The sequence below is a fragment of the Somniosus microcephalus genome, chromosome 13 (assembly GCF_052327205.1).
Source record: "Somniosus microcephalus isolate GS21.2 chromosome 13, FLI_Smic_1.0, whole genome shotgun sequence".
In the NCBI taxonomy this organism is placed as follows: domain Eukaryota; kingdom Metazoa; phylum Chordata; class Chondrichthyes; order Squaliformes; family Somniosidae; genus Somniosus; species Somniosus microcephalus.
In genome coordinates, this window is record NC_140999.1 from 63,575,043 (window position 1) to 63,596,232 (window position 21,190).

The following is a 21,190-nucleotide window of genomic DNA, read 5'->3' on the forward strand; positions in this document are numbered from 1 at the left end:
AGAGAGGCCTGGGTAAACCCTGCCTGTGAGAAAGGCCTGGGTAAACCCTACCTGTGGGAGAGGCCTAGGGAAACCCTGCCTGTGAGAGAGGCCTGGGCAAACCCTGCCTGTGAGAGAGGCCTGGGTAAACCCTGCCTGTGAGAGAGGCCTGGGTAAACCCTACCTGTGAGAGAGGCCTGGGTAAACCCTACCTGTGAGAGAGTCCTGGGTAAACCCTACCTGTGAGAGAGGCCTGGGTAAACCCTGCCTGTGAGAGAGGCCTGGGTAAACCCTGCCTGTGAGAGAGGCCTGGGTAAACCCTGCCTGTGAGAGAGGCCTGGGTAAACCCTACCTGGGAGACAGGCCTGGGTAAACCCTGCCTGTGAGAGAGGCCTGGGTAAACCCTACCTGTGAGAGAGGCCTGGGTAAACCCTGCCTGTGAGAGAGGCCTGGGTAAACCCTGCCTGTGAGAGAGGCCTGGGTAAACCTTACCTGTGAGAGAAGCCTGGGTAAACCCTGCCTGTGAGAGAAGCCTGGGTAAAGCCTACCTGTGAGAGAGGCCTGGGTAAACCCTGCCTGTGAGAGAGGCCTGGGTAAACCCTACTTGGGAGACAGGCCTGGGTAAACCCTGCCTGTGAGAGAGGCCTGGGTACACCCTGCCTGTGAGAGAGGCCTGGGTAAACCCTGCCTGTGAGAGAGGCCTGGGTAAACCCTACTTGGGAGACAGGCCTGGGTACACCCTGCCTGTGAGAGAGGCCTGGGTACACCCTGCCTGTGAGAGAGGCCTGGGTAAACCCTACCTATGAGAGAGGCCTGGGTAAACCCTGCCTGTGAGAGAGGCCTGGGTAAACCCTGCCTCTGAGAGAGGCCTGGGTAAACCCTGCCTGTGGGAGAGGCCTGGGAAAAACCTGCCTGTGAGAGAGGCCTGGGTAAACCCTGCCTGTGGGAGAGGCCTGGGTAAACCCTGCCTGTGGGAGAGGCCTGGGTAAACCCTGCCTGTGAGAGAGGCCTAGGCAAACCCTGCCTGTGAGAGAGGCCTGGGTATACCCTGCCTGTGAGAGAGGCCTGGGTAAACCCTGCCTGTGAGAGAGGCCTGGGTAAACCCTACCTGTGAGAAAGACCTGGGTAAACCCTACCTGTGAGAGAGGCCTGGGTAAACCCTGCCTGTGAGAGAGGCTTGGGTACACCCTGCCTGTGAGAGAGGCCTGGGTAAACCCTGCCTGTGAGAGAGGCCTGGGTAGACCCTGCCTGTGAGAGAGGCCTGGGTAAACCCTACCTGTGAGAGAGGCCTGGGTAAACCCTGCCTGTGAGAGAGGCCTGGGTAAACCCTGCCTGTGAGAGAGGCCTGGGTAAACCCTGCCTGTGAGAGAGGCCTGGGTACACCCTGCCTGTGAGAGAGGCCTGGTCAAACCCTGCCTGTGAGTGAGGCCTGGGCAAACCCTGCATGTGAAAGAGGCCTGGGCAAACCCTGCTTGCGAGAGAGGCCTGGGTAAACCCTACCTGTGAGAGAGGCCTGGGAAAACCCTGCCTGTGAGAGAGGCCTGGGAAAACCCTGCCTGTGAGAGAGGCCTGGAAAAACCCTGCCTGTGAGAGAGGCCTGGGAAAACCCTACCTGTGGGAGAGGCCTGGATAAACCCTGCCTGTGAGAGAGGCCTGGGCAAACCCTGCCTGTGCGAGAGACCTGGGACAAACCTTGTCACCAAAACCAACCTAGGAGAGAGGCCTGGGAGAGAGACCTCGGAGTGAGAACTGAGACAACTCCTACCTGGAAAAAATTGGGATTCCATTTGTGACGCATGCAGTCTCAAGCTGTAATAAGCTAAAGGTAAAATTAAGATTAACCACCACCAAAACCCATCAGGCATTGGCACAGTTGGCAGTATGTATTAACACCATGGGCATTACCTATTGAGTCCTCAGGATCATCCACAACCCCAACCTCTTAGTACCCACTCTGTCCACCCAAAGCTTCAAATCTCCTATCTTATCCATTGCCAAGACGGTCTTCACTTTGCCCACATGCACCATTAACACACTTAATTCCTCCAAAAGTCTTCATCACTTCTAGACGTGCTGGTCTTTGTTTTCCTCTTCCCCGCACGCCGACATAAATTGGGCAGTGCGCGTTTCGCAAGCGATTGATTTGACCTTGGCTCACCCAGGCCATATATACTGATCCAGTAGTAAGCACCAAGAAGGACTGTTGTCTGAGAACCGGTGATCCTTCCACATTAGGAGAGGATTGCGCACTGTGACAGATCTTAAAGGACTCAGATCTTAAAGGACTGCAGCAGTGCAAATTTGTGGCCTGTTGGTTGCTGGCAAAAATGAAAGGAAAGGAGGAAGGAAGGAAGGAAGGTAAGTAAGTAAGTACATACACTGGATAGAACTCCCCTGATTTTCTTCGAAGAGTTCTGAAGGGGCAGCTCCTCAACCTCTAATGCACTGTTTCCACCGGCCGTTGTCTGGGTCAGGTGTCTGGCAGGCAGAATCCCTGGAATCTGAGGTGGGAGGGGTTGTTAAGTTGCTGCCATCATGTTTTGGGTGGCAGCTTCCCGTCTGTGCCAGAGAAAGCCCCAGGTAATGGACATCAAGTGCAGATGGGGCGAAGACTTGGCATTGCCAATCTCCGCTGCAGATTCCTCTCCCTAACACCCCAGGAACTGATGCATGCGGGGCAATAGGCAGAGGGGAATCGGCTTCAATTTCTCCCAACACTCTCCTTGGTAAACTTCTGAGCTCCATCCTCTGTGAACTCCAGACTATTCAACACTCTGCTGGCCAACCTGATCTCCATTAACCTCTGTTTGTCATTACCCATCCTCGCTGACTTACACTGGCTCCCGGTCCCCCAACACATTGGGGGAAAAATTCAGTTGGTTAGCACCTCCCATTAGTGCCTCCGGGGGGGGCGCTAAGAACTTAGCACCCGAACGTGGCGATTTTAGCGCCGCTCGCGAAATTGACCAGTCATTTTGCGGCAGCACTAAACACTACCGCCATGATCTCCTGCGCCCACAGAATGTGATGTCAGTCAAGCATGCAACGCCCCGGTAGCGCCCCGGACCAGGTATTGAGTTGCGTCCCCTGCCTTAGTGCCTGCCGCTAGGAACGACAGGTTGAGGGGAATGTTTTCAAGTAGGGTAGGGGCTGGGTGAGTGCTATTTAAAGGCGGGCACTTCCTGCCTTTTCTTGTCGGCAAAGTTTTTGGTTTTAACGCTGTCCTAAGGAGTTTTGGCCCTCAGCACCACTTTTGAGGTTCCTAAGCGCCGAGCTCTTTACCTGGGCCTATCCATTAGTGCTTCCAACACAATTGCTTTTGCGGTCTCTCCAGGCTGAGATTCAAGGCTGCAATGAGCAGGGTGTGGCTGGCCAGCAAGATGGTCCCTCCCCTTTAAGAACTGGATGGCACCAGTCTGTCTGGCTTCCATGGTAACAGACATCGCCTGAGCTTCGGTAGCGTTCTGAGGTAGCGCCTCGCTCCCTGACGTTTAAGGGAGGTGCCTTAAGAGAGGTGTGTAACGCCTGATTTAGCGCTGTAGGTGGGCATCTTTTAACTGGTTTATGGTAATTCACCTGGTCAGCAGCCTTTGCCTGCACTCTGACCAATTCCAAACTTTTACCTGGTTTATGGTAATTCACCTGGTCAGGCAGCCTTTTTGCTGCTACACTGTAAACCAATTCAAACAGCGGTTTCAAATCGCTACCCCACCTTCCAGTTCTGACTGAAGGACTTATAATTAATGATATATTAAAAACGGGCAACTGGTCTGGGTGTGAGAAAGTCAAACTTTATTAAACTAAAGAAACTGTAATCAAATTTAAACTATACCACACGAACACAGTAATTACAGTAAATTGCTTAACAGAGGAAGGCAGATGGCAAAAATGAGGGATAAATGTCTACAATGTTGATTAAACAATCTTAGCAATTTCCCCTTAATTACCACCCCCTAACTCCTTACTAGGTTGCCTTGCTGAGGAATCAGAAAACCTGCTCACCTGGGGTCCGGTGAAGTAAGAGAGAGATAGCTTCTCAGGAGCTATCTTTTATATCCTGCCAACTCCTGTTTGGCGCTGAAAAAAGGTCTGTGTGCAAAACTCGCACCCAAAAGTTCCAATACACAAAAGAAAGGCTGTGATTGGCTGATTCAAAGTGGTTGGGGTGATTTAATGTGTCTGCACTCTGGGGCCGAAGTGTACCCGCCCACATCCGGAGTTCACCTGGGCTAAAACAAAAGGGAATCCAACTGCCCTATTGTTCAGAATTGGGTGATTCAAAAACCAGTCATTCCTAAACTGTTGCATATCAAAAGTCCTTTCCACAGTTTCAATGTGCCTCATTGTGTGTGTGTAGGGGGTTTGAATGGGTTGAAACTACTGTGTAAACAGAAGCTGATTATTCTGCGGTTTAGTCTCAAGTGGTTGTAATCCCTTATGTCAATAAACAACATCAATTGCTTCTGAGAGGGAAACTCCCTTTGATTGGCAGGTCTTTGACTGCCACTGTATTTGATCCTCCCACTTTTCCACAAACATACTCCATGAGCTGCGAGCTGCTTTGTCTTTTGGCCATGCTTTCTGACGGCCATTTTTTAAACCCTTTTTACAATTACCAAACTCCAGGGAACAATTTTATTAAAATGTACTGTCTTAAAGTGTGCGAATTTTTCCACAGAGCTCCTCGATTCTGGTGTTGTCCACGTGCTGCAACACAGCCTTTTGCGGTTCTGGGCATGTTTTAAAACTCTGTCCAACTCAGAGGCAATTCAAATCACGTAATTCTTCGTCCACAATGTGGACCAATATTTCCCGATCTTCAGGGAAAATAGGGGAATTTTGCGAACCCCTACAGCGCTCAAATCACCTCCAGGGGACGATAGAGGCAAATTTTGCAGTCGGAGGTGATAATTAGTGCCGGGCGCTAAACTTTGCACCTGGCCGTTATTAGCGCCCCAAATGGGCGATACCGAATATTTCTCCCATTGAATTTAAAAGATCACTCCTCATTTACAAGTCCTTCCAGAGCTTCCTCTCTCCACTTCTCCAACCTCCTGTACCCTCTAGCTCCCTGCCTCTGGCAGCCTGTACATGACCTCTTCCCTCCACTCCCCCATTGGTGACGTAGTCTCCTGCCATCTTGTCCCTTCTCTCTTCAATATCCCTCCCCAAACCTCTCCACCTCCCTCATGCCTTAAAAAACCTTCTTAAAACCCATCTCTCCGACCAAGCTTTCGGTCCCCTCCAGTAACCCTCTCTCAAAGACTCAATTCCTCTGCTCTGATGCTCCTTGAAATGTTTTCCTGTATTCGAGACAATATCTAAGGGCAACTCACTCGCTATTCCAATCTGCCACACATTGCACCCTGGACACGATACTTCATGAATATAACAGTTTATGCCTGATAATTCAAAATTGTGGCTTGAACTAAAATAAAATTGAATTATCCAAATCATTTAAATTAAGCTATGTAAGTAACACTGCAACCATTGAATTATCAAATAATGTGAATGAAGTGAAATTCAATTAAGAGCAGATTGCATATCAATTGGATTTGAGCACAGACCAATGGCAACAACATAAAAGTTGCTGCATTTTAACAGCGAGATGAGGAGAATGTTTTTTACACAGCGAGTGGTTATGATCTGGAATGCACTGCTGGGAAGGATGGTGGGAGCAGAGTCAATAATAACTTTCAAAATTAAACTGGATAAATACTTGAAGGGGAAAAATTGCAGGGGAGTGGGACAAATTGGAAAGCTCTTTCAAGAAGATGGCACAGCCATGGTGGACCGAATGGCCACCTTCTGTGCTGTATCACTGTATGATTCAGTGGGATCTGCTTAATTTTGGTCATTAGTCCCTGCAAGAGAGATAGGAGTTGATCGCACTGAGTGATATCTCATGGGAATGCCTAGAGTTACAAACAACAGGTTTAAGATTAACCTCTTGACACCAGAGAAAAACTAACAGAACGGGTTGGAGTAAAAACCTAGGGGACAAGTTTCTGAATAATTCTCGCCCAGATAACAGCGGAATCTGGACCGATTGAAATGAAATAGCGCAAAAGACCGCATCATTTTAAACCTTACGCCCATAAACCCTTTTTATGTTCGAGTCTCCACGATTTTTACGCTGGTTGAAAAGTCAATTTGCCCAAAGCAGACCCCGCCCACAAAACCCAGGTCGAAATGGCGAGTTTGCGCCCGTTCGGGGGTGAACATCACATTGCGCCCAGAGACCCGGGTGCTGTCACATGATTCCAGTATTAATCACCTGTAACTACCGCGACCAGCAGTCAATTGAAGCCTGACCCTATTGTGTTTCTCCTGATGCTTGCAGTTACTTCAACTTCAGTTTAAATTCAGTCTAAGGTCAGTCAATTACAGCAGAGTCAGACACACCTTGTGGCTTCAGTCGACGGCTGGTCACAGGTCTCATGTGCCGAGGGCAGATCAAAGCGGTCAATTGAAGCCAATTAAAAAGTAAGACCAAGATCATTAAATCAGTCAGTTGAAGACTGGCTAATTCCCTGACAATCCCACTCCTCTGTGATACCTGCTCCTGTCCCCAATTGATTCTGATTGACCCTGCTGCTTGATAGCGCTGATTCATGGGAGACTTTACGTTCAGGCTTATGCTAAGAAACTTCAGCGTAACTTCACCTCAGCAAAACCGGCGCAGTGTCCGGCTCATTCTGGGCGCATTTTGCCGATTGCGCCCCTAGCGGAAATGCCATGCCTAGGGCATGTTCATAACTAACTCAGGAAGGGCAACTTAGTTTTGTCTTACTGATTATTTTATTTTTTGCATTTCCTACATTCCAACAGTGACTACACTTCAAAAATACTTCATTGGCTGTAATGTGCTTTGAGGCACCCTGAGGTCATGAAAGGTACTATATAAATGCCAGAAACTGAACTGGACCAGCCACATAAATACTGTGGCTACAAGAGCAAGTCAGAGGCTAGGTACTCTGCGGCGAGTGTCTCACCTCCTGACTCCCCAAAGCCTTTCCACCATTTACAAGGCACAAGTCAGGAGTGTGTTGGAATACTCTCCACTTGCCTGGATGAGTGTAGCTTCAACAACACTCAAGAAACTGAACACCATCCAGGACAAAGCAGCCCGCTTGATTGGAACCCCATCCACCACCTTAAACATTCACTCCCTCCACCACCGGCGTACCATGGCTGCAGTGTGTGCCATCTACAAGATGCCAAGGCTTCTTTGACAGCACCTCTCAAACCCGCAACCTACACCATCCTGACTTGGAAATATATCGGCAGTTCCTTCATCATCACTAGGTCAAAATCCTGGAACCCCCTCCCGAACAGCACTGTGGGAGTACCTTCATCACACGGGCTGCAGCGGTTCAAGAAGGCGGCTCACCACCACCTTCTCGAGGGCAAATAGGGATGGGCAATAAATGCTGGCCTTGCCAGCGATGCCCTGATCCCAGGAACAAATAAAAAAAGTTATGTTTTTCTTTTATATACATATACACACACATATATTACTGTATATATATATGTGTGTGTGTGTGTGTGCGCATATGTATACATATACATATATACACACATATGCACGCACACAAACACACATATATCAGTGTACCTGGAAATTTGCGTGTGTTTAAAGACTATTTAATTTTAAAGGGCTTCTTTGAATGGCGACTGCCTGCCCTGAAAGAGAAAGAATGGACTCAGCCGCCCGCTGACACCCGTGCAGCAGTGAAGCGGTTAAAGTGATCTCATCAGTGCACGGCTCGGAGTGGAGTGAGGCACCCAGGCAATGTACAGAACCTCGACAGGCTGCTGCCGGCGAGCGCTGCGCCCCGCTCAGGACTGGGATGCGAGGCTGCCCTGTGATGCCCTCCGGCTTGCACGGTGAGTGCGGGCCAGTGCTGGGGACTCGCAGCTGGTGAGTCCCCCATGTGTTGACAGACTGCCCCCACCGGCTGGTCGCCTCTCTCATTACCTCCTGTTGGATGTGATGGAAGCTTCTCTCTCTCTCTCTGCCTCTTTCTTTGTTTGACTGCACCTCTCTCCCCAGCCCTGAGATTTCTCTATGGTAACAAGCTCAGCGACCAGCGACCACCCGCCTGCTTTGTGTTATGAGCCAGAGGCATCCGTCCTGGCTTCTTCGCCAGTAAGAGGACCGGGAGGAGACGGTGACCTCCTCTGCTGGTTGACATAGTCCCAAGTGCGGTGGACCGGTTTGGAGATGGCGAGGGGATCCCGGAGCATTCCTGGCGAGGCACGGGGATGAGAACTGCCCCCTTTCCTGCTGTATATTCCTCCCAACATCTGTCTGGATTCCCCCCTCCCCTCCCCTCTTTCTCGCTCGCTCTGAAAGACGCTGCAGAGAAGCAAGCTCCTGCATCTCCTCATCTAACAAAAGGTGAGCAGCTTTTTCAAAATCAACCTTTGGATCGTGTCCATCAAAATCTGATTCAATGAGAAGGAAGGTGACGGGGTAGGGGCTTTGATTGGAGTCTCTTTGTATTGATGTTGTAAAGGATGGCCCCTCGATTCTTTGTTAACAGAAAATTAATTCAACACCAAAGTGAGGGACTCCTGTTAATAAATGGCCAAGGAGTTGGGAGCGCGGTGCTGCATCCCATGCCCCTCTGTGTCTGCCTGCTTCCCAGCCAAGTCTGCCTGCCGCCCTTTCTAATTTATGCCATGTGCTGTCTAACTTGACTATATATTTTTTTAAGTAATTTTGGTGATGATTGTGTCCCGGTTTACAAATCACCATGCGGACTGCGTTTCCATTCAACCGCTGCCCTCCAGCCCCAGGATGGGCACATGCCCATATCTCACTCCGATACCGGGAGAAAAGGAAAAATGTGTCTTTATATGGCATCTCATTGTGTCTTTCACATCACAATGACATGTGTGTGTGTGTGTATTTATATATATAATATATGTATGTATGTGAGCATCTGTGTGTGTATATATATGTACATGTAATTGTATATCTGTGTATGTGTGTGTATGTGTGTAGTGTCTGTTTGAAGTGCATAACTGTTGTTATTTTTACACCCCAGACAGCAATGGGATGAATGACTGGTTAATGTGCTGTTTTTGGTGGTGTTGGTTCGGCAGGGACAGGATGCTGTACAGGACACCCTCACCTCCTCCCCCTTTTTTGAATAGTTGCATGGGACCTTTCCCATCCACCTGAAACAGCAGCTGGGACCTGAGCGTAACTCTAATCTGAAGGAAGGCACCTCTGATAGTGTAGCAAGGTGTCAGCCATGGCTCAGTGGGTAGCACTCTCACCTCTGAGTCAGAAGGTCGTGGGTGCGAGTCCCACTCCAGGCTGATGCTCCAGTGTAGTACTGAGGGCGTGCTGCATTGTCAGAGGTGCCATCTTTTGGATGAGACGTTAAACTGAGGCCCCGTCTGTCCTCTCAGGAACCATGTCACTATTTGAAGAGGAGTGGGGGAACTCTCCCTGCTGTCCTAAGCCAATATTGATCCCTCAGTCAGCACAACTAAAACAGATTGTCTTGTCGGGTCACTGGGCTAGAAATTCCATAGCGGCCCCGCTTGGGGCGATAATTTTTGAAATCTCGGAGAAGTATCGCCAAGCGATAATCATTTTCTGGTCCTGGGAAATTGAGCTTTAGCACTCCAAGAAGGAAGTGGAACATTTAATCAAATGCTAACCACTTCTCTTAGGGCGCTAAAGTGCAAGAGCAGGCTGGTAGCGGCAGAGCACCGAACAATGTGGAGTGAAAAGATAGCGGCATCGGAGGCTGCTTCCCTCGCTTAAAGGGAAGGGCCAATGATGGTGCACAACATGCTTCTGCTCAGTTCTGTTTTGCCAGGTGACCTGCTCGACTGCCATTGCAGCCCCAAACACTCTCAGAGAGTGCAGGGCTTGGACATCCCACAGCAACAATGCATCGAAAACTTTCAGCAGGCACCAGACTGGTGCAAAGAATAAAGTTTGGCCCACCTGAAAACCACTGCCTTTAATTAGCGCTCCACAAGCAGCCCGCCCAGGTGACATCACCTCCTCTTCCTGCCGTTGCTGACACCTGGCGATACAGCAGGGGGCGGGAGGCAGTTTCACATCTGGGGCGGTAACAGGGCACTGCACACTTTATGATGTCACGATCTGCGAGGCGGTACCGGCAGGGAAGTTTGCAGGCGTCGTTGAATTTGCCGCGCCCAGTCGCTAACCCCTTAGCGCCCCGTTACCGCCCCCCCCCACGCTAACGGGAGTGGCAAAGCAACCGAATTTCTCCCCCATTATCTTATTGCGGTTTGTGGGATCTTGCTGTGTGCAATTTGGCTGCCGCATTTCTTACATTACAACAGTGACTCCACTTCATTGGCTGTAAAGAGTTTGGGATGTACTGTGGTTGTGAAAGGCGCTGTATAAATACAAGTTCTTTCCTTCACTCCCTCAGCACTCGATTGGGGCATCAGCCTAGGTTAGTGTGCTCAAGCCCCTGGAGTGAGACTTGAACTGACTACCATCCAAGTCAGAGGTGAGCGTGCTGCCAAACTGAGCCAATATGAAATGCAGCTGGGCCATCTTCACAGTGTTTAAGTTAGCCATATGAACATGGGTGGGTAACGTTAGCCCACATGTGTGCAAAGAATGGCCTGTCCCGTGCCTGTGCAAACACTAGAGGACGTGAGATGGGGAGGGAGGGCTGGATTACTTCATCACTTTGGTGGCAAAAACAGGAAGGCAAATTATTATCTGAATGGCAATAGATTGGGAAAAGGGGAAGTGCAACGAGACCTGGGTGTCCTTGTGCACCAGTTGCTGAAGGTAAGCATGCAGGTGCAGCAGACGGTTAAGAAGGCAAATGGTATGTTGGCCTTCGTAGCGAGAGGGTTTGAGCACAGGAACAAGGATGTCTTGCTGCAGTTGTACAGGGCCTTGGTGAGACCACATCTTGAGTATTGTGTGCAGTTTTGGTCACCTTATCTGAGGAAGGATGTTCTTGCCATGGAAGGAGTTCAGCGAAGATTCACCAGGCTGATACCTGGGATGGCAGGAATCACGTATGAGGAGAGATTGGGTCGATTGGGCTTGTACTGGAGCTTAGAAGAATGATGTGAGGGTGCCGGTTAGTTCCCTCAGTAACCCCTAGATGGCACCTTCACTTGTTTTGTTCCCTTTGCTAATTGTTACTAGTTTCTCCTGTGTTTATTACTTAAATGCCTTTTATCAGGTTTATTGGATTCACCTGTTTTTGCTTGTATTTAAGTTCTGTGGTTTCTTCCCTCTGTGCTCAGTCTTGACAAGCCGTTTGCCGAGTGGTAGCTTGTCTTGAGCTCTGATGTTTGTAACTGTTTACCTGTGTGATTCTAGTAAAGTGCTTTTATTTAAGACTGCATACCTGCTTCTCACCTCGTCTGTCTGCACTTGGGTCCAGAACCAGCCTCGCCCTGACAGCAAGACTGAGCCAGTATGGACCCAGCAGTGATGGAGGAATTTCATTCTATTCTCCCATCAAGGTGCTTTCCTCGGCCGCCTTGAGCAACTTCTCCAAAGCATTTCGGACAAGGTAAATACGTGGACTCAGACCATTCAACACCCAGCCGCTATGGCTTCTGCTCAGGATGTTCCTCCTCAGTCAGTTCCTTTGGGTACTACCCCACCGGTCGCCGACCTCCAGACTCACCGAGAGCCTCACTTACCCGCGCCAGAGCGCTATGACGGTCATCCGGGCAAGTGTCGCAGCTTCTTGACCCAGTGCTTCCTAGTTTTTGAACTCCAACCCTCCATGTTCCTATCACCCCGCTCTAAGTTAGCATTCATCATATCACTACTCTCGGGAAAAGCTCTCGCCTGGGCTATGTGGGAGCAGCAATCTTTCGTCTGCTCGGACATTCTCCTTTTTGCCGAAGAGATGAGCAAAGTCTTTGACCATCCTGTGAGTGGACGGGAGGCAGCTAAGAGACTTTTGAATCTCCACCAGGGCAACTGCAACATAGCCGACTTCGCCATTGAGTTCCGCACACTCGCTGCGGAAAGCCGCTGGAACACCGAGGCCCTTCTCTCCACGTTTCTTCATGGCCTTTCCGAATCTATCAAAGATGAACTGGTGTGCAGAGAGGTTCCGGAGGACCTTGACATGCTCATCTCCCTTGCTATCAGAGTGGATAACCGCCTCCGGGAGCATGGTAGAGAGAGGAGATTCACTACTTCCACAGAGGTGAGATCTTCCGGTGTTTCGAATCTGACCAAGAGTTTCCAAGTCCTCGAGTCCACCTGTTAGCACCGAAGAGGAACCTATGCAACTCGGCAGAACTCGGCTCTCCCAGTTTGAGAGACAGAGGAGATTGAGAGAGGGGCGTTGTCTTTACTGTGGCCTGTCTAGCCATCTCAGAGCCACATGCCCTGAGCTTCAGGAAAAAGCCAGGAGGATTGGGAAAATACTGACAGATCAAATCCCTTCTCCTACCCCTTCTGTCTTCCAAACCCTGCTTCCCGCTCGTCTCTCTTGGGGGGGACAACAGTACAACCTCCAGGCGTTTGTTGACACCGGGGCCGCTGGCTGTTTTATCGATGCCACCCTTGTGCGCAGCCTGAAAATTCCTTTCTCCCGCCTTGACAAGCCTTTACAAGTCACCGCCCTCGACGGCAGGCCCCTTGGTTCTGGGCGTATTCATCATATCACCGGAGTATTACATGTCCAAGTAGGGGAGAGACATCAAGAGTTGCTGCAGTTTCACCTTATCGATTCACCTGAGCTCCCTCTCATTCTTGGACATCCGTGGCTCTCTCTTCACAACCCTCACATTGACTGGACTACCGGGATTGTGCTGGAGTGGGGTCCTTCATGTCTAGTCAACTGTCTTAAGGTCTTCCCTAGTCTGCCCCGTCCTTCCTCTCCCAAGCCAGCTGATCAGTTGGACCTTGCTCATGTGCCCCCTGAATATTCGGACCTCCATGCTGCGTTTAGTAAGAGGCGGTCCACTACACTCCCCCCACACCAGTCCTACGACTGTGCCATTGATCTCCTGCCTGGCACTAGCCCCCCTCGGGGTCGGCTCTACTCTCTCTCTGGCCCTGAGAATGTTTCCATGGAAGAATACATCAAGGAAGCCCTCGCTACAGGTTTCATTCACCCTTCCACCTCCCCAGCGGGTGCTGGCTTCTTTTTTGTAAAGAAGAAGGATGGTGGTCTCAGGCCTTGCATAGACTATCGGGGGCTTAACAAAATTACCATTAAGAACCGCTATCCTCTCCCTTTGATGTCTTCAGCATTTGAGCAGCTGCAGGGAGCTACCATCTTCTCCAAACTTGACCCCCGCAACGCGTACAACCTGGTCCGCATTAGGGAGGGGGATGAATGGAAGACTGCCTTTATCACCCCTAGCGGTCACTGGGAATACCTTGTCATGCCCTTTGGTCTCACTAACACTCCTGCTGTCTTCCAAGCTCTGGTCAATGGCGTGCTCCGGGACCCGCTGAACCAGTTCATGTTTGTTTATTTGGATGACATTCTCATCTTCTCAAAGTCCCCCCAGCAGCATGTCCAACACGTCAGACGGGTGCTGCAGAGGCTCTTGGAGAACCGTCTCTTTGTCAAATCCAAGAAATGTGAATTCCACGTCTCTAATGTCACCTTCCTGGTCTACGTCATCTCCTGTGGAAGCGTCCAGATGGATCCTAGCAAGGTTCAAGCCGTCTTGAACTGGCCGCGTCCCACATCGGTTAAGCAGGTTCAGTGGTTCCTGGGATTCGCCAACTTTTACAGATGCTTCATCCACAACTTCAGCTCCCTTGCCGCCTCCCTCTCCGCATTGACCAAGGGCTCGTCTTTACGGTTCAGTTGGTCTTCTGAAGCGGAACGGGCCTTCCAGGAGCTCAAACAATGCTTCACCTCTGCTCCCATTCTGGTACACCTTGACCCCACCCTGCCCTTTATCGTAGAGGTGGATGCCTTGGATATTGGAGTCGGGGCTGTCCTGTCCCAGCGCCCCCCTAAGGACCAAAAGCTACATCCCTGTGCCTTCTTTTCCTGTCGCCTGAAGCCAGCAGAGAGTAACTACGATGTCGGCAACAGGGAGCTCTTGGCAGTTAAGTTGGCCTTGGAGGAGTGGAGACACTGGTTGGAGGGAGCAGAGCATCCTTTTGTCGTCTGGACCGACCATAAAAATCTGACATATATCCAGGACGTCAAGCGCCTCAACCCTCGGCAGGCCAGGTGGGCTCTCTTCTTTAACCGGTTTAACTTTCTCCTGTCTTACCGCCCAGGGTCTAAGAACCTCAAACCGGATGCCCTTTCTCACCAGTTTGACCCCTCGGAAAAGGATCGGACCCGGAACCTATCATCCCCAGTTCCTGCATCGTTGCTCCCGTCGCATGGGAGATTGAGACTGTGGTGCGAGGGGCCCAACGTCAGGAGGCTGACCCTGGAGGAGGCCCTCCTCATAGCCTTTATGTTCCCAGTCAGGTGCGCGCCCAGGTCCTTCAATGGGGGCCCTCTTCTCGATTGACTGGTCATCCTGGGATCCGTCGGACTCTCGAGTTCCTTAAGAGGAGGTTCTGGTGGCCCTCTATTGAAGCCGACACCCGGGCCTTTTTCTCCGCTTGTCCCGTCTGTGCCCAGAACAAGACATCCCAACAACCTCCGCTTGGTCTCCTGCATCCCTTGCCCATCCCCAGCTGTCCCTGGTCTCATATCGCCCTGGATTTCATCACCGGGCTACCTCCATCTGAGGGATTCACTACCATCCTAGTTGTGGTCGATCGCTTTTCCAAGGCTGCTCACTTCAACCCTCTTGTCAAGCTTCCCTCTGCCAGAGAGACTGCCCAGCTGGTTGTCCAGCATGTCTTCCGCCTTCATGGCTTGCCCCTGGATGTCATCTCTGACCATGGTCCCCAGTTCTCATTCAGGTTCTGGAAGGCTTTTTGTTCCCTCCTGGGCGCTTCCGTCAGTCTCTCCTCTGGGTTCCACCCACAGTCTAACGGCCAGACTGAGAGAACCAACCAAGATCTGGAGAGGGTGCTAAGGAGCTTTGTGTCCTCCAATCCTTCCACCTAGAGCAAGTATCTGGTCTGGGCGGCGTACGCGCACAATACCCGTCAGAGCTCCTCCACTGGCCTCTCACCTTTCGAATGTCAATATGGCTTCCAACCGCCACTCTTCCCTGAACAGGGGAGGGTGGTAGGAGTCCCAGCTGCCCAGGGGTTCATCCAACGCTGCCGCCGTACCTGGAGGAGGGTCCGATCTGCCTTGCAGCTCGCTTCTTCTCAGCAGAAAATGCAGGCTGACTGACACCGCCGCCCAGCTCCTCGGTTCCGGACCGGACAGAAGGTCTGGCTGTCTACCCGGAATCTTTCGCTCCATGTGGAGTCCCGCAAGTTGGCTCCCCAGTTCGTCGGACCTTTTAGGATTTTGGAAAACGTAAACGCTGTGGTCTACCGGCTCCTCCTTCCTCGGTCGATGAAGATACATCCCACGTTCCACGTCTCTCACCTCAAGCCGGTACTTACCAGTCCCTTGGTCCCTGCTTCCAGACCTCCCCCCCCCGCCCCGCATGATTGACGGTCAGCAAGCCTACACTGTCCGTCGCCTCCTTGATAGTCGCCGGGTTAGGAGGAGCATTCAATACCTGGTCGACTGGGAGGGTTATGGTCCTGAAGAGCGTTCCTGGGTTCCGGCCCGGGATATTTTGGATTCTGAACTCATCAGGGATTTTCGCCGTCGCCACCCTGATCATCCAGGAGGAATGTCAGGAGCCGTTCCTAGGGGAGGGGGTCCTGTGAGGGTGCTGGTTAGTTCCCTCAGTAACCCCTAGATGGCACCTTCACTTGTTTTTTTCCCTTTGCTAATTGTTACTAGTTTCTCCTGTGTTTATTACTTAACTGCCTTTTATCAGGTTTATTGGTTTCACCTGTTTTTGCTTGTATTTAAGTTCTGTGGTTTCTTCCCTCTGTGCTCAGCCTTGACAAGCCATTTGCCTAGTGGTAGCTTGTCTTGAGCTCCTATGTTTGTAACTGTTTACCTGTGTGATTCTAGTAAAGTACTTTTATTTAAGACTGCATACCTGCTTCTCGCCTCGTCTGTCTGCACTTGGGTCCAGAACCAGCCTCGCCCTGACAAATGAGAGGGGATCTCATTGAAACTTATAAAATTCTGACAGGATTGGACAGACTAGATGCAGAAAGGATGTTCCCAATGGTCAGGGAGTCCAGAACCAGGGGTTACAGTCTAAGGATAAAGGTTATGCCATTTAGGACAGAAATGTGGAGGAATTTCTTCACCCAGAGAGTGGTGAACCTGTGGAATTCTCTACCACAGAAGGCAGTAGAGGCCAATTTGTTAAATATATTCAAGAACAAGTTGGATATATTTCTTAAGGCTAAAGGGATCAAGGTGTATGGGGAGAAAGCAGGGACCGGGTACTGAATTTGGATGATCAGCCATGATCACGTTGAATGGCGGAGCAGGCTCGTGGGGCCGAATGGCCTACTCCTGCTCCTATCTTCTATGTGTCTATGTTTCTATTTGGGGGTTGTAATGAACTTGCAACAGACACCTGGGTTGGTCAAAAGAATCAAGATCTTTATTTTGAGACAGGAAATATACAATACAATAAAACTTATACTCTAAAAGGGTGGGGAACACTCGGAATAAGTGAGGGAGAATTACAGTAGACAAAATCCCTTACCCTCCCAACCCCACTATCCTCACTAGGTTGAAATCCAGAGGACCAGGAAATGCTCACCAATTGACTTTCTTGACAGATTGTAGAGGTTCGCGATTTCGGAGCTCTCCTTAGTTATGGCGGCTGGGGCCTGCCGTACCCCGGACGTGGTAGAAGACTGCACCTGCGTTGGGTCTTCAGTTTGGGTTTTTCCACTGATGCGGTTAGTCGCGCTGTTCGATGTATCGGGTAAGTACCCAATTTTCTTTGGTTAGGTCAAGTTTTAGGGTCTTTTGGAGTTTAGAAGAATGAGAGGGGATCTCATTGAAACTTATAAAATTCTAACAGGACTAGACAGGCTAGATGCAGGAAGGATGTTCCCGATGGTCGTTGGATATATTTCTTAAGGTTAAAGGGATCAAGGGATATGGGGAGAAGGCAGGGACAGGGTACTGAATTTGGATGATCAGCCATGATCGCATTGAATGGCGGAGCAGGCTCGAGGGGCCGAATGGCCTACTCCTCCTCCTATCTTCTATGTTTCTATGTTTATCACAATAGTGACCGCACTTCAAAAGTACTTCATTGGCTGTAAATCGCTTTGGGATGTCCTGAGCTGTTAAAGGCGCTACAGAAATGCAAGTCTTTCTTTTAAATCTGTAGCTGTGACTCAGGAATGAATGTGCTCGTACTCAGCTTCATCAAGGCTCACGGGGTCTCAGAAATATGGGGTTCACCATTAAAAATAAAAGTTTTTATTTTTAGAGAACATAATCTGAGTATAATCAGTCAGTGATTATAGTAGATCCTTCTGTAAGGTTCTGTGATATACCATGACATTGATTGTAGTACCTGCTCTGTGTGGCCCATCAGTCATATAGTAATCACACTCCCTACTCTGCCTTAAGGGAAAGATAGTGACTGTACCCAGATCATTGGGATTGTGAATGAGGCTTTCGAATCCCTCTTATGGTTTCGGTTCTCCCTCTCTCACTTTCTCTGGATAAGTATGGCTCAATGGTAACACTCTTTGCCTGAGTCAGAAGGTTGTGGGTTCTAAGCCCCACGCCAGACACGAGCACATAATCTAGGCTGAAATGTCAATGCGGTACAGAGGGAGTGCTGCACTGTCAGACTTTCAGGTGAGACGTTAGACCGATGCCCCATCTGCCCTCTCGGGTGGACGTAAAGGACCTCATGATACTATTTGAAGAAGAGCAGGGAAGTTCTCCCCAGTGTTCTGGGGCCAATATTTATGTCTCAACCAACATCACTAAAACAGATGATCTGGTCTATCTCATTGCTGTTTGTGGGAGTTTGCTGTTGGCAAATTAGCTGCCGCATTTCCTACATTACAACAGTGACTCCACTTCAAAAAAGTACTTCATTGGCTGTAAAGTGCTTTGGGACATCCTGAGATTGTGAAAGGCACTATATAAATGCATGTTTTCTATCTCTCTTTCTCTCTTATATGCTGATTGCAAGACCATTATTCATGCACAGCCTTCTGTTTATTCAAGCTGATCAAAGTACAAAGCTTGTTATATTGCAAGATTTAAAAAATAAATTGCACAAGATGGGGGTCCTTGTTAGTGTTACGGTGAAGATGTTCACTTTGCAATCTATTCCCTCTGGCATTGCTCGATCCTCAAATCTGCCAATCAAACTTCTTAGTTCCATTTTTCTGCAGTCTTTCACAGGTTAAAGCGCCGTTTAGGGCTGGTGCAGTGGGTTATAGACCGAGTCCTCGCTTCTAAAATCAGGGATCAAATCTAACCAAGACAATTGATATGTTTGTGTCCCCTGCCTGTGTGAAATGAGCTTTGGCAGTCTTGGTCCCCATGGGCATAGACCCAGAGCACAAAGCTGCCACTAAATTGGCAAACATAGGCAGAAAGGTCGCAGGGTGATTTGATGTGGGATCTTGTGAAGAGGCCCGAGCTGAGGTACATTGCTGGATACAGTGGAGGGAACTTTGCTCCGCACGTAAGCTGGCTCGAGGCTGCTTGAGGCTGAGAGTGGGGGCCTGAGATGAATTCTCTTCCATGGCAGCAACATCACTCACCTTCATCAGCGCAAACTCCACAAATAAAAAAGACATTTTTATTGACAAGAAAGCTTGCCCGCAAAAGAATCTCAGGCAATCTCGGTTCTCAGCTTGTCCTGTGACATCCCTTTCTGTGTGGCAGTTTCTCTTCCACCCTCTCTGCATGGGCGCAGGTTAGGCGGAGTGCTTGTACCTCCAGCTTCAGGTCGTTTCAATTAGTCCGACTTGGCCGGGGTCTGCGCCTGGAAATTGGGCGGAAATCCTGCGGCAACGCTAATAGCCATCGGCTTTGAGGCCATCTCCCTGCTCACGGGCAGCGGCCGGAAGCTCTCCAGCCTTGACAATCTTCCGGTCGGCCTTGAAAAACAGAGATGGCACTTCCCAATTTCACCCTCCACGAGCATGCTGCCCGGCTTTCTTAGATCCTCTGATCTGAGGTGGAGGGGACGGGCTGGGTGCAAGGATTGAGGCCTGCAAATTGTGGCTACTGCTCAGCTTAGGACTCGGTGAAGCAGAGACCCAGAATATTAAGGCTGGAGGTATGGAAGTGTCACTCCATCTCATTTGCAAGTCCTTTAAATGCTTACACCAAATGGGCCTAACCTTAGATCAATCTCTGGAAGACTGAGGGCAATTCTAAAGGCATGGGTACCCAGCCTAACAAAGAACGAACTTGTATTTATACAGCGCATCTCACAACTTCAGGATGTCTCAAAGCGCTTTACAGCCAATGAAGAACTTTTGAAGTGCAGTCACTGTTGTAATGTAGGAAACGCGGCAGCCAATTTGCACACAGCAAGGTCCCACAAACCGCAACGTGATAATGACCGGATAATCTGCTCTAGTGATGTTAGTTGACGGATAAATATTGGCCAAGACAACTCCTCTCTTCTTCAAAGTAGTGCCATGGGATCTTTTATGTCCACTTGCGAGGACAAATGGGGCCTCAGTTTAACATCAATCTGAAAGATGGCACCTCCGACAGTGCAGCACTCCCTCAGTACTGTTCTAAAGTGTCAGCCTAGATTGTGTGATCAAGTCAGAGGAGTGGGACTTGAACCCATAATCTTCTGACTCAGAGTCCTAGCAACTGAGCCACTGCTCAGGTCTCCAACCCATTTTCTTCTGCTTTGCCTCTGGGAAGTCAATGTGTCCTGAGTGAAGAGGGAAAGCAGCACCATGGCCATAGCATGGAGCACAACACAATCCCTAAGCAATTACTGTGCACCAAACTGAGCATTGGAAAATAGAGAACAACAGATATCTGGAAGTGAATCTCCACCACCTAGAAGGACAAGGGCAGCAGGCCCATGGGAACACCACCACCTCCAAGTTCCCCTCCAAGTCACACACCATCCCGACTTGGAAATATATCGCCATTCCTTCATCGTCGCTGGGTCAAAATCCTGGAACTCCCTACCTAACAGCACTGTGGGAGTACCTTCACCACACGGACTGCAGCGGTTCAAGAAGGCGGCTCACCACCACCTTCTCAAGGGCAATTAGGGATGGGCAATAAATGCTGGCCTTGCCAGCGATGCCCACATCCTGAGAATGAATACAAAACAATACAAGACTGCAGTGTAATTGTGGGGATCAGATGCATTTTATATAGAATAATAATGGATTCTTTGGAGTGATTACAATTTGAAGTCAGTATATTTACTGAATTGAAGGGTTCAAATGACATTCTAAGCTACAAAAGTGAATCTCCCACAGATTAAAGCATTGAAATCAGCTGAAAATACGCTGTCTTACACGTTCTCCCTCCCCTAGCATCCCCACTGTTTGCAGTTAAGAGTCATTATAAGAATTGGTTCGGCAGTAGCACTCTTGCCTGAGTCAGAAGGTTGTGGGTTTAAGTCCCAATTCAGAGACTTGAGCACATAATCCAGGCTGACACTCCAGTGCAGTACTGAGGGAGTGCTGCTCCGTCGGAGGAGCCGTCTTTCGGATGAGACGTTAAACTGAGGCCCCATCTGCTCTCAGGTGGACGTAAAAGATCCCACGGCACTATTTCGAAGAAGAGCAGGGGCAATCTTCCTGGTGTCCTGGGCCAATATTTATCCCTCAATCAACATCACTAAAACCGATTATCTGGTCATCAGCACATTGCTGTTTGTGGGACTTTCTTCAACCGTAATTATTTTGCGATGTAGAATGGACATATAACTTGCACTTGTCGGCTGTAAGTAAGAGTGCACTTTGCACTCAGCTTGTGCTGCAATTGGTTCTCACAAAAGGGAATTATCAATTGTAACATCGTCGATTGCAGGCTTACTGAGAAACAGGCGATCTGAAGATACGAAGTCCTGTGTATATTGTGATTGAATAATTGAAAAATGCGTGCGTCAATCGAGTGTGGGTTTAAGCATTAACACTTGAATTCTGAATAAATGGGAAGTGGCTCAATTAACTGGCCTTCTCCGCACGTGGATCAGGACCTGTTCATCTGGACCCAGCTGAACTGCTGATGGGTTGATACAGAATCTTGCTTTGAACTGTCAGCTGCTTCACAAGCATTGC

At 49.7% G+C, this 21,190-nt stretch overlaps 1 protein-coding gene across 1 annotated transcript in view; it reads left to right on the forward strand.

The window, feature by feature from the left end:
* The first annotated feature begins 7,790 nt into the window (after nucleotides 1–7,790).
* The window catches only part of plppr3a (phospholipid phosphatase related 3a), a 389,194-nt gene continuing 375,794 nt past the window's right edge, over nucleotides 7,791–21,190 (forward strand). Inside the window, exon 1 of the mRNA XM_086004973.1 lies at nucleotides 7,791–8,383. The gene's annotated coding sequence lies outside the window, so the exon portion shown is untranslated. The remainder of the gene's footprint in view (nucleotides 8,384–21,190) is intronic.